The 13,905-nt window shown below is 45.8% G+C and overlaps 1 non-coding gene across 1 annotated transcript; it reads right to left on the bottom strand.

The window, feature by feature from the left end:
* Nucleotides 1–392: 392 nt before the first annotated feature.
* On the bottom strand, nt 393–475 carry trnal-cag (transfer RNA leucine (anticodon CAG)). Its single transcript has one exon. It is a non-coding gene; the product is annotated as a tRNA-Leu (tRNA).
* Nucleotides 476–13,905: the final 13,430 nt, after the last annotated feature.

Here is a 13,905-nt window from a genome sequence, read left to right as displayed (position 1 = left end):
CTTATTTCTAGTTTAATTAGTTTGGCATATCATAGTGGGTTGAGGGCCTGTTCCTGTGTACTGCTTTACGTCCTCTGTTCATTATGAATCTCCTTTGGACTGCCTCAAATACACAATATACTTTCTTCAGTAAGCAGATCAGAACTGTGCTCAGTTCACCAGGATACCTTGGATGGCCGAAAAGGTTTGGTTCTAACTCAAACACGTTAGTAGATGTGATTGATCTGTTTTGAGGAGATACAAAGAAAGATCGGAAAGTTTCGAAGGCATCAGCTTAATCTGACTGATCGTTTTTTTCCAATCCTGATAAAGGGTCTCAGCCGGAAAAGTTGACTGTACTCTTGTACATAGATGCTGAACTGTATGAGTCATGTTTAGTTTAAAATGAAAGCTGTCAGAAGTGGGATTCGAACCCACGCCTCCAGAGGAGACTGCGACCTGAACGCAGCGCCTTAGACCGCTCGGCCATCCTGACTCTTCCGATTAATTTTACATTTGATCTATACGAGAGGAAAGGTCGGACCAAGTTTGATTGTTTTCTCTGGAGAATTGAATGTTTACGGATGTGCATAAGATCGTGAGAAGCGCGGATAGAATCGACAGTGAGGAATTTGTTCCCCGGGCTGGAAGTGTCAAGTGCTGGATGACACGCATTAAAGTGAGAGGCCGACAGCTTGACAGTTTAGGAGAGACGTGCGGGACAAGTGTTTTTCTTTACCTGGAGTTGGTATCTGGAACAGACTGCTGGGGTGTTGGGTGGGGCGATACAGTAGAGGTGTTTAAGAGGCAGTGAGACACATGGATATGCGGGGAATGGAGTGGTATGGATCATGCAAAGACAAAAGGGATTTAGTTTAATTAAGAATCATGTTTGATACAGATACCGTGGGCCAAAGAGACAGTTGTTGTGCTGTTCCATGTTCTCAGTAAGTTACTTGGATATATAATTGAACACCATGATCAGGGGGCACACGTGGATTTTCAGTATTTTCAGAATCCCGAATTTTCAAAATTCAGTGCAAGCATGTCCGGAGATCACTCTCAGCAGAATGATACCACAAAAGGGTGGTTAAAATGTCATTCTTCTGTCTCCTTCCAATCTTGAATCAGGTACACTTACAACAGGAAGACCTCCAGCCGGATTGGCTTTAATTGTTGTCTAGTATCTTCGCAGGTCCAGTCCAATCTACTCGATTTGTACACTGCACAGAAAATTCTCAAATGCTGCTGTTCCTCGTCACTGTTTAGGCAGAGTCGTAAAGAGAACTTTTGGCACAATGGCCTTCGCCAATTGGTACATGGAGCTTAGAAAAATAGAGGGCTATGGGTAACCCTAGGTAATGTCTAAGGTAAGGACATGTTCGGCACAGCTTTGTGGGCTGAAGGGCCTGTATTGTGCTGTAGGTTTTCTGTGTTTCTAATCAAGATATTGAGTACATGCGTTGAGATGTTATTTTGAAGTTCTATAACATAGGCTGCTTCAGAGTTCGGAATTCAGTTCTGTCTGTAAGAAGTTTGCACCGCATGGCCCTCCCACAGTCAAAAGACGTACCGGTTAGTAGATTAATAGATTCATTAATAATGGGCTTTAACGGCTAGGCGGTGCGACTCGTTCCACGCTGTATCAAGAAGATCGAATGATCATCTATGTACATATGTTAATATATGTTTAATATCTTTATATATTAATAATATTATTAGTAGCAACCAGACTGAGAAGGTCGAGGGAAAATTTCCAAGAATGTTGCTGCGACTCTAGGGAAATATTAATTAGGTTAGAACTATCCCCTGGAGCTTATGTGTACACAGAATAATGAGAGGTGTACATAGGGTGAATGCATGCAGGCTTTTTCACTTTGAGTGAGACTATAACTAGTGCTCTTGGGCTTAGGGAGAAACGTGAAACATTTGAGGAGACCTTCATTCAGAGAGTGGTACGAGTGAGGAAAGAGATGCCAACGGAAGTGGTAGGCGTGGGTCCAGTTGTAACATTATAAAGAAATTTTCATAGGTGAATAGATGGGAGGTGTTTGGAGGATATGATCGGGGTGCGGGTAGATGGGACTAGGCAGAAGATCAAGTCGGCATAGACAGGATGGGTTGATGGAGCCAATTTGTGTGCCGTCCTATTCTATGACTCTATTAACACTCCAGTTTTCTTAACATTATTCAGCAGGTTCTCAGGGGTTAGTTGTTTCGGGAAGAAAATTCCTGGCCATTTTCCTAGAGAACCACTCGAACACAGCCGTCCTGGCCTTGAACATTATCACCTACGAGAAGGCGGCCAACGTGAATGTCTCGATTTCCGTCCCGCCTTTCTTTCGGGCCCAGACCATTGGAGCCAGTAACAGCGCCGTGGTCAACCTGGAGCCCATCTTCATGCTTAAGGGTAATGAGATCTCCAAGAAGGTTATCACCATCACGGCTGACGAGGACATCTCAGTGGTGGTGCTGAATACCCGTTACAACACCCAGGATGCCTACCTAAGCCTGCCTGTCGTTAACCTGGGCACCACGTACTTTGTAGTCACTTACAACGGGGTCCGAACCAACCACAGGCAGTTCGCCATCGCCAACGGCAACGAACAGGTCCGGGTGACTATCACGGTGGCGGGCGCAGTGGAGTTCAACGGCACTCAGTACTCGGACAAGCAGCAGTTCAACTTCACCATGGAGCCCAACCAAACCGTCCAGTTCCAGAGCGAAGTCGACCTGACCGGCACCAAGGTGGTGTCTTCCAAACCGGTGGCGGTCTTCAGTGGAAACCGGTGCATCATGATCTCCTCCGGCGACTGCGACCACGTCGCCGAGCAGCTTTTCCCGGCGGACAAGTGGTCCTACTCCTTCGCCGTCTTCCCCCTGATGGACAAAGAGACGACTGACCTGGTCACCGTGATGGCGGGCGAGAACGACACGGCCGTCAGCATCTACTCGGAGGAGGGAAACGTCAACTTCGTGCTTCAGGAAGGTTCCCACATCAACCTCACCGTCAGCGGGGGTATGATCGTCAATTCAGCCAAGGCCGTCATGGTGACCTACCTCTCGACGGGGGGAAGCAACAGCCTGGTCCCCACTTTCGACCCGTTCCTGATTAACGTCATCCCCTCCGCCTACTTCAGCGCCTTCTACGTCTTCGTGACCTTCGCCAACTTTTACAATTACATCCTCATCGTCTCGTCCACGCCGAACTACAAGCAAATCGTCCTGGATGGAAAGCCCCTGTCCAGCTACTCCTCGGAGAACATCACCTTCTGGGACTTCACCGCCACCCGGATCTATCTGGGCAAGACGGCAGGTCGCTACGTGATAATGCACGCGGAAGCGCTCTTTGGCATCTACGTCTACGGCATCGCCCGAGGGGAGGCTTACGGCTACTCGATAGGAGGCAAAAGGAACAGCGTTGGTAAGAATTGCCCTCTTTGCACAATTTTACAGCCACCGCAACACGTCAGGACTGATTACTATGAAACCACAAGCGAAGCTGCAGGGTAGAAGCAGAGAAATCGGAGGTGATCTCTCGCCCAAGGGGCCGACAGGTAAGGTGGGGTTGGACAGGCTCGCGACTGGTTTCCTAAGCACGCAGAGCCCTGAGGAGTGGTCATACCGAGGTGTATAAAATCATGTAGGATAAATGCTTTCAGTTTCCCTCCCCACCCCCCAGGGTTTTCGAATAAAGAATTGTAGGGCCCAGATTTAAGGCAAGAGAAGAGAGAGGTTTAATCGGAAATTGAGGGAAAACTTTTGATTACACAGAGGGCGGCACATAAATGGAATAAGTTGCCAGAGGAAGGTACATTAAGGACTTTTAAAATACACTGGACAGGTGCATGGATAGGACAATATTTGGGGGACATAGCGCAAACGCTGGCAAATAGTTCCAGATTGATTGATGCATTCTGGTCGGCGTGGAGTAGATAGCCGAGATGCCCGTATTATATGACTCTAGGAATCTGTGCCACTGCCTGATCTTCAGAGTATTCGTAGCACTCTATGCTTTGTTTCCAAATTACATTGTAAAACGTTATGAAAGGCATAAAGAGAGGAGAACGAGTCTTTTAGCCCAGGGTAAGATGAGCAGACAATGACCATCTCCATTCAGCACGATCACATTTTCCCAATATCCTTCAGTATCACCAGTCCAGCCACCAGCATTGACGAGCGACATCTGGGCGGGATGCAGAAATAATATGAACAGAGGTGCACGGGCCAGCGAGTGTTTCACCTTCCATGTTATGGAGCGAGTTTTACCGTGACTTACACGCCACTAGTCGTAACAGGTGCTGTCCGCTCGCCTGGATGAGTGCATTTCCAAACACGCTGAAAAGCCCCCAGGGAAATTTATAAAATTAACCTGATGAAAGTATATGAGATAGGGAAGACAGAATAGCCCCCTCGCCCCCGCCCTCCGTGGTCAGATGCCAGGTCCTAGAGGGCATGCATTTAAGGTGAGAGGGGGAAAAGCTTTAAAAAGCGGGACAAACATTTTTACACGGAGAGTGGTGGGTGGCTGGAACGCGCTGCCAGAGGTGATGGTGGAAACAAACAGATTAGAGGTATTTTACGAGGCCACTACATAGACAAATGGTTTTGCAGGGAGGGAATGGAGAGATAGTGGTTTTGTGCAAGCAGAAGGGACTTACTTTAATTCAGCATCGAGTTTAGCGCGGACATCGTAGTCTGAAGGGCCTAACCCTGTGCTCTAATGTTATATGTTCTGATTAAGTTGAAAGGGAGGAAAGTTTACTGAAGTTGACAGGAGTGGTTATGGCGTTAAAGAGGCAGGGAAGGCAAGGAGATGGATCGTGTGCAGGTAGATGTGCGTGCTAAATGGGTGTTATGATCGGCACAACACGGCGATGTTCCATGCTCTTTCTACCGTATGTGGGAGAGTCGATGAAATGACTAATTTGGTGTCTGCACTCAGTTTACCTTGTTTTCCGAGCGACGAATAACACGGCCACACTGAATAACTTCAGGCTCTTCTTTTGCTCCAGAAATGAGGAAGTCGGCGTCGTTCATCTGCATGACGCAGGCGGCTGAATACACCTTCCCGACCAGCGTCCTCTCCAGCGCTGGGGTAGCCCTCGCCGACGTGCATCTTATCGACCCGACCTGCAAGGCCCACCAGCAGGACGAGAACTGGGTGGTCATCACTGCTCCGTTTGACTCCTGCGGGACGATCATCAGCGTAAGCGGCCAGTTAGTCAATGGGAGCTGCTCCAGGCAGGCGGGTGACGGCAACCGGGGGTCTAACGGGGTATTTTAACAATGAGCGGCAAACGCCGAGAACATAAGACCATAAGACATAGGAGCAGAATTAGGCCATTTGACCCATCGAATCTGCTCCGCCATTCAATCATGGCTAATCCTTTTTCCCTCCTCAACTCCAGTTCCCGGCCTTTTCCCCGTAACCTTTGATGTCATGTCCAGTCAAGAACCTACCAATCTCTGCCTTAAATACACCCAACGACAGCTGCACGTGGAATAAATTCCACAAATTCACCACTCTCTGGCTAAAGAAATTTCTCCGCATCTCTGTTTTAAATGGACACCCCCCTATCCTGAGGCTGTGCCCTCTTGTCCTAGACTCGCCCACCATGGGAAACATACTTCCCACATCTCCTCTGTCTAGGCCTTTCAACATTCGGAAAGTTTCAATGAGATTCCCCCCCCCCCCACCCCATCCTTCTGAATTCCAACGAGTACAGACCCAGAGCCATCAAACGTTCCTCGTATGATAACCCTTTCATTCCCGGAATCATCCTTGTGAACCTCCTCTGGACCCTCTCCAATACCAGCACATTTCTTCTAAGATGAGGAGCCCAAAACTGTTCACAATACTCAAGGTGATGCCTCACCAGAGCCTTAAAAAGCCTCAGCATCACATCCTTGCTCTTGTATTCTAGACCTCTTGAAATGAATGCTAACATTGCATTTGCCTTCTTCACTACCGACTCAACCTGTAAGTTAACCTTTAGGGTGTTCTGCACAAGGACTCCTTTTGCATCTCAGATTTTTTGAATTTTCTCTCCATTTAGAAAATAGTCCACACATTTATTTCCACTACTAAAGTGCATTTTCCAACATTATATTTCATTTGTCACTCTCTTGCCCATTCTCCTGATCTGTCTAAGTCCTTCTGCATCCTACCTGTTTCCTCAACACTGCCTGCCCCTCCACCAATCTTCGTATCATCTGAAAACTTGGCAACAAAGCCAGCTATTTCATCATCTAAATCATTTATACACAACATAAAAAGAAGTGGTCCCAACACCAACCCCTGCAGAAAACCACTAGTCACTGGCAGCCAACCAGACAAGAATCCTTTATTCCCACTCATTGCCTTCTTCCAATCAACCAATGATCTGACCATGTTAATAACCTTCCCGTAATACCGTGGGCTCTTAAATTGGTAAGCACCCTACAGGTCCGGCAACATCTGCGGAGGGAAAATCGGTGAACGTTCCCCGTCTGGAATATTTCATATGTACCTAGGGACATGCATAATTGCAGCACTTAAGAGGCATTTCGATAGTTATATGGAGGGGAAGGGGTTGGAGAGTTATGGCCAAAACTGGGACTAACTGGCAGGATGCTGTTGCTGGACTGGATCAGTTGGGCCGAAAGGCCCACCTCGGTGCTGTTTTACACTATAGCCTCCTAACAGTATCGTGAAAGAGAGAAGGCAATTTTGACTTCAGGCTGGATTGAGTAGAAATTCGGGGAAGTGAGACCAAGTTAGTTAACATCAGTTTGGATCACTTCATGCTGCTTTGCATGATGTATTGCTCACCACAAGGCTGTTCCATACTGTACGTCCAGCAAGACAGAGCATACTGGCAAAGAAAGAAGAGATGAGCTAAAGCCATGAAAGCAATGGCTAATTCTGATATATAGAGAAAGAAAGGACAGGTTACCTAAAATTGGGGAGTTTGATGGCTATATTGAATTTAGTGGGGCGAAATGAAATGCTGCCGGAAGAATTCAGCTGGTCAGCCAGCGGCTGCGGAGTGAGATGGTTAACTGACGTGTAGGATGAGGACCCTGCTTCAGAGTTTGGAAGGGAGATGGCTGGCATAAAGAGTTGAGAGGGTGAGGTGAGTCAGAACCGCCAGATCCAGTTGTGGAGGGAGGGAATGGGCAGATGGAGCCAGGTGAGGGAGGGATGGACTTGGGAGACAGCGGCCGGTGGATGAGAGGAAGACTCAGGTAAGAAGGAGAAAAGGGTGCAGGTGGAATCAGATTGTAATGGCACAGGAAACCCTAGTAAGGGTTGGAAAGGGGGGGTGGAATTAGATAAAGGAGGCTTGAAGAGGATAAGCAGAGACACAAGAGGCTGCCGATGCTAAATCCAGTAAGTACAGAAGGTGATAGTAGGAACCAAGTAAGGGGGAAGATGAGCATGTGGAATGAGCTGGGTCAGGAGGAGACAGGGGACCTAGTAAATTGTGCGGGCGATAGACGGATGGAACCAGGTAGAAGGGGGAGATGCGGAGCATGCGCAGCTGCTGGCAAACCTGGTCTTTGTTACTCAATGCCCAGGCGCCTGGAAGGTGAAGATGAATTCCTTCTCGGCGACGGTGCTCCCTCGACGATAGTGGGCAGGTCAGTTCAAGATTACACCCTGTCTGGATGAGGGATCCGAGTGGCTTGATGAAGTGCGCTGATGGTGGACCCATTGACTTGGAGCCTTACCCAGCACGGAAAAAGGCCAAACGCTGGTTGCCTCACAGTTCCGGAGGCACCGGTTTGATCCCGACCTCCATATGGGCCTGCGGGTTTGGTGACGGCGTGGCTTCTCCCGGGGTGCACGTTCCAGTGCGTGCGGGCTTGTAGGTTAAATGGCCGGACCATGATGTAGCCACAATACATATATCACACAAACATGAGGAATTCTGCAGATGCTGGAAATTCAAGCAACACACATCAAAGTTGCTGGTGAACGCAGCAGGCCAGGCAGCATCTCTAGGAAGAGGTACAGTCGACGTTTCAGGCCGAGACCCTTCGTCAGGAATAGGGGACGCGCTACTCCTCCACTCAACAATAGAGCACTCTCGTCTCGACCCTAGTGCAAACACAATGGGAAGCTATAATGATTACCACTAGGCCAGCGACTAATTCGAGAAATTCTATCTAGAGACCTAAGGCAAAGCTATTAACCAATTGTGTTTAATTAACTATACTCAATACATTGTTGTCACAGAACCAGACTGGGAAGATAATCTACCTCAACACCATTTACGGAAGTGTCCCACGTACTCCAGTTCACCGGCTGGAGATCGAACTGAAATGCGAGATGTCGGTGAACGAAAGCGTCAGGATGGGATTTATGCTGCAGACCAATCACCTGGTTCGGTTCGGACACTATAACGTATCCTTTAAGTTGTTCCGCTCAATAAACTACGACGACCCAATCCTGCAATTCCCTTACCAAATTGAACTGAACGGGACGTTGTTCGTTCAGATGGAGGCCGAGACAACTGACACGGGAGTACAGATCTTCACGGACACCTGCGTGTCCGTGCCCTCGCTGAACACCAACAAAGTACCGTACACCATAATTCAAAACGGGTAATTACTGTTGACTGATATTGTGCAGTCATAGCATCGAATACAGAACAGCGCAGTAGAGGAGCTAAAAAAGGAGTAAAGGAGAACTAAATGAATGTTTCTCTGGGTCCGATGCAGCACAAAAAAACCCCACGATAAATATAAATGTAAAAACAATGCTATAAAAGACAATGTACAAAGACAACTGTTCTATACATAGACTGTGTACATAATGCAGCGCGAGGTGATGCGTATGTAGTTGTGGAGGGGTGGGTTAATGGGTGGAGGTTTTAATCAGACTGACGGCTTGGGGGGAAGTTACTGTTTTTTGAGTAAATGTCCACTAGTACTTCCAGCTCAAGTTCAAGTTTATTGTCGCCCGACTGTACATATATACAACCAAACGAAACAACGTTCCTCCGGACCACTCACAATACATATATCATACACAGCACGTGAAACAAAATATGACCTCAAATAAGTTAAAAATATAATTCAAAATGCACATGAAGTGCGCAGCGCATGTAAACCGCAAACAGTGCAGTAAGCAGCTTGTTGTCCTAGTGGCGAAACTTCGGTGGTTGGAGAGTATTCATCCACGGGGAAGGAGCTGTTACCCAGTCTGGCAATCCTAATCCGGACACTTCACAATTACTTAACATTATTTATCTTCACTAGTACTTGACATTCGTAAGCTAGTGCTCTGCCCAAGTCTTCCTTTCAGAATATTATAAACTTCTATTAGTTCGCAGTCTCTCAGGCTCTAGAAAAATATACCAACCCAAGCTTGTCTGGCCTCTCCTCATACAGCTGAAACTCTTGAATCTGGACAGTTTCCTGGCAAACCATCTTCAAGTCCTCTCATTCCCTTCTACAGTATAAAGGGCAACCAGCACCCCACAGGATGCACAACACTGGGCGTTCTATGCAGGGGCAACATCACGTCCCTATTTGTTTATTTATGTAACGAGACGGACCGCCCCGCAACGATTTAACCCTAATTTAATAAAGAAAATCAAAAAGTGGATGAAATCCCATGCATCCCGCAGGAAAGATGTACTGACAACGCGAGAATTGAACTCAGTTCTCCGATACCGTAACCGGTAATAGTCACACTAACCGCCACGCCTTAATGGCATTTCATTTACGCGAAGCTTCTTTACCACCTTATCTACTTATATGGCTATTTTTAGTGAATTAATAACTCGGATTTCAAGGTATCTCCATTTATCAATACTGTTTACGTCCTACCATCAACTATACACGTACTCCGTTCGTGTCTCTCTTCTGGAATCAATGCTGGGCAGAAATCTCATGGGATCCGGTGAAATATTAGTTTTCCTACTTAATACTCATATTTAAACAGGTGGAGGACGTACGATTTGGGTGTTAGAAGATCCTGAGGTGGGGTTGGGTGGGGGCGAGTGGAACGTAGATGTTGAGATGTTTCACCAGTGGGAGAGTGCCGAGCGAGAGGACACAATTATGCATCAGTGCAATGAAAAGCTTCCTTGCGACAGCATTGTGAATAAAAACATAGAAATATGAATTATGCACATTTTTGCAGAAAAGAACACAATTAGAACTTGAGAAAACAATATGCAGGGATTGGAGGGATATGGACCCTGTGTAGGTAGATGGGATTAGGTGTCATTAGTTAGTTTAACTAATTCAGAACAACAATGTGGGTTGAAGAGCTTGTTCCCATCCTGTATCATTCTAGATCTTGATTACTGCGTTCTGCATTCTGTATCCTGTGCTCTATGTCCTACATTCAATCCAGGCTCCCGCCCATGTTCTGAACCAATAGTGATTGACTCAACTAATGAGCCACTCAGATGCCGAACTATCAGAATTTCTGAACAATTGGTTTCCAAGGTATCGGAGGCAGTCAGCAGGTTCGCAAAATCTGCTGAGGGAAATGGACAGCTGGCATTTCGGGATGAGCAGTCCAGATGGCGGGTCACAACCTGAACTGTTTACTGTCCATTTCCCTCCACGGGTGCTGCCTGCCCTGCTGAGTGACTCCAGCATTTTGTGCATTGCTCCAGATTCCATTAGCTGCACTCTCTTGTATGACCAGATTATTAGAGTCTTACTGGAACACACCAATGCTTCACCTGTGTGGCACTAATACTCAACTGGTAAAATAAATATGGCGCTTCATTTAAAATTCCAGATGGTTTTAAACCAACATGTAGTAATTATTGGAGCAAGTACTGATCTTCACTGGGTTTATTAACAATGAGCATTAGTAGTCAGGTTGATTAGCAGACAGGCTCTGTGCATGGTAAGAGAACAGTGATAGAGTCACACAGTTGTAAAGTGTAGAAAAAGGTCTTTCTGCCCACAGTGTTAATGATGGCCCTCATGTTGATCTATACTAATCCTAGCTGTTTGCATTAATTCCCTATCCCTGTGTGCCCTGCTCATTCAAGTACCCATCCAGATGCCTCTTAAACACGTTTACAGTTCCTGCTTCCCCTATATCTTCTGGTAGCTCATTGCAGACACCATTTGCTCTTTATGTGAAACTGCATCTGTCTGTCAATGAGTTAACCAGCAGTTAGCTTATAGGGTAAGCTGCGAAACGGTGAAATAACAGGCAGCCTGAGACATACTCAAAGTCTGAGATGTGAAACATTTCCTTCAATGTGACACCAAATGATGAGCTGGTCACTTGACTGCTGTACATGTTCTTCTATTTAATAAAATCTTGGCTGACTTGATCCTGGTCGATTAAAACCATAAAACCATAAGACATAGGAGCATTAGTAGGCCATTCAGCCCATTGAGTTGGCTCTGTCATTCCATTGTGGCTGATTTATTATCCCTCTAAACTGCATTCTCCTGTCTTCTCCCTGTAGCCTATAACACTCTTATTAATTAAGAACCTATCTAACTCTTGGCCACCCCAGTCACCTGTGGCAAAAAGTTCCACAGATACGCTACCCTCTGGCTAAAGAAATTCCTCTTTATCTCTGTTCTAAGTAGATGTCCGTCTATCCTGAGGCTCTGTCCTCTGATCCTGGACTCCCCCACTATAGGAAGCATCCTCTCCGCATCCACTCTATCTAGATTTCAATGTTCGCTATGTTTCAATGAGATTCCTTCTCATTCTTTTAAACTCCAGCGAATTCAGACCCAGAGCCATAAGACCCTTCTCATTTGTTAATTTCAATTCCTTCCCGGAATCATTCTGGTGATCTCCCCGGATGCTCTCTAATGCACATCATCTGTTAGACAAGGGCCTAGAACTGCTTACAATACTCTGAGTGTCGTCTGACCAATCCCTAACAAAGCTAAAGCTTCTGCAATACCTCCATGCTTTTGTATTCTGGTCATCTCAAAATGAATGCAAACCTTGTACTTGCTTCCCTTACTAACGACTCATCCTGCCTCAACCCGCAAGTTAACCTTTAGGGAACCCTGTATGCGGATTCCCAAGTCCCTTTGCACATCTGATTTTTGAATTTCCTTTCTATCTAGAAAATAGTCTACACTTTGATTCCTTGCACCAAAGTGCATTACGGTACACTTCCCTGCACTAAATTCCACCTGCCTCTTCTACGCCATTTCTTCGTCATCCATTACTACCAGTCCAGTGCTATTTTACCAAGTCAGATATTTTTTCATTTTTACTGTTTATATACAGTATTGGGAAAAAACTTGTCTTTGGTATTCTAGCTACTAATGTAAAAGAGGATACAGACATTTTTTGGATTTATCCTGTGCCTTCCAAATTGCTCTTAGAAACTCCAGGCATTGTTGTTGATCCATCGTCCCTGCTACTGTCCCCTTCCAATGAACTTTGGCTTTGAACATGCTTTCTGATTCCCTTTACTCCACTGTAGTACTGATACATTTGACTTTAATGTCTCCCTCTCAAACTGCAGGGTGAATTCTGTCCTATTTTGATCACTGCCTCCTAAGGATTCCTTTACCTTCAGCTCCCTATTCATATCTGGTTAATTGCACAACCAAACACACAAGAGATTGTGCAAATGCTGGAAATGTTGAACAAAACACACAAAACACTGGAGGAACTCAGCAAGTCAGACAGACTCAGGTTCTGATTAAAGGCCTCAGCCCAGAAAGTTAACTCTCCATTTCCTTCCATCAATGCAGCCTGACTTGCCATCTTTGTACAGCATTCTGTGTGCATTGACCACAATCTCACTGCTTTCCTGTCAGTTCTCATTTGTCCTTAAGAATATAAGAAAAATAAGAACAGGTAGCTTTGCCCCTTCAGATTGCCCAATATCATCAATTTCATTATGGTAATATGATCTCCAGCCCGAGGAAAAAGACTACGTGCATTCACCCTATCTATGCCCCTTAGATCTTATACACCTCTATAAATCATCTCTCATTCACGTATGCTCCAATAAAAAGCCCCAACCTGCTCAACCTCTCTCCGCAATTCAGTCTCTCAAATCCCAGCAACATCCTTGTAAATATTCCCTGCATTTTATTGCGCTTAACCGTATCTTTCCTGTAGTAAAGTGCCTGTAATTGACAGTAGACTCCTGAACCATTCACCTTTTACATTTCTGGTGGTGGTGCCATGTTCTCGGATTTAACTCTACCTGTCACAGTTATTCCTTTATTGTCCCCTCAGCATTTCTTTTTGCACTATTTCAGATTTGCACCATTCTGCTGTTTTGTGCCTGTCATTGCATTCATTACTGAATTTTTCATTATAGTGTGAACGTTTACTGTTTTTCTCTGGGGGGAAAGACTGTGTATCTTAACTGTGACCACCATTAGACCTCAGTAAGGCTATCTCCCAGTCAACAACACTCCAAAGAATAAAGTCCCAGCATGTCCAACCTCTCTCTATAACTTAGTCCTTTAAAGTCCTGACAGCATCATCAAAAAGCTTCTTCCTACTCGTTCCAGCTGAATGACATCTTTATTATAAGAAGCTATCAAAATATGCCACAATCTGTCCCAACCTTTCATACTCAAGTGTCCTGATTGAAGGCCAGACTGTTTCTTCACCACCCTGTACTACTTTGAATTTGAATTTACACACAGGCTCAGCTGGTTATTCAATCATATGTTACAGAGTCATAGAGTCCCACAGCCTGAGAACAGGTCATTTAGTCTACCTGTTCCCATCAAAGCAATTCCCGTTTACCAGTGTTTGTTCCATAACCTGCTAAACCTTGCCAATCCATGTACCTGCCTAACTTTCCTTTGAAAAGTGTTAATGTACCTGCCTCAAACACATCTCCTGGCAGATTGTTTCACATACAGAGTAATCCTTGAGCTAGTTCCTATTAAATCTTTCCCCTCTCAGCACTCTGCTGTAAAGGCCAAGGTGAAAGAGGGCAACCCTCACCCAACCTC

The sequence above is a fragment of the Mobula birostris genome, chromosome 5 (genome assembly GCF_030028105.1).
Source record: "Mobula birostris isolate sMobBir1 chromosome 5, sMobBir1.hap1, whole genome shotgun sequence".
Taxonomy (NCBI): domain Eukaryota; kingdom Metazoa; phylum Chordata; class Chondrichthyes; order Myliobatiformes; family Myliobatidae; genus Mobula; species Mobula birostris.
The sequence above is the reverse complement of the archived record's forward strand: the minus strand, read 5'-3'. Positions and strand labels throughout refer to the sequence as shown.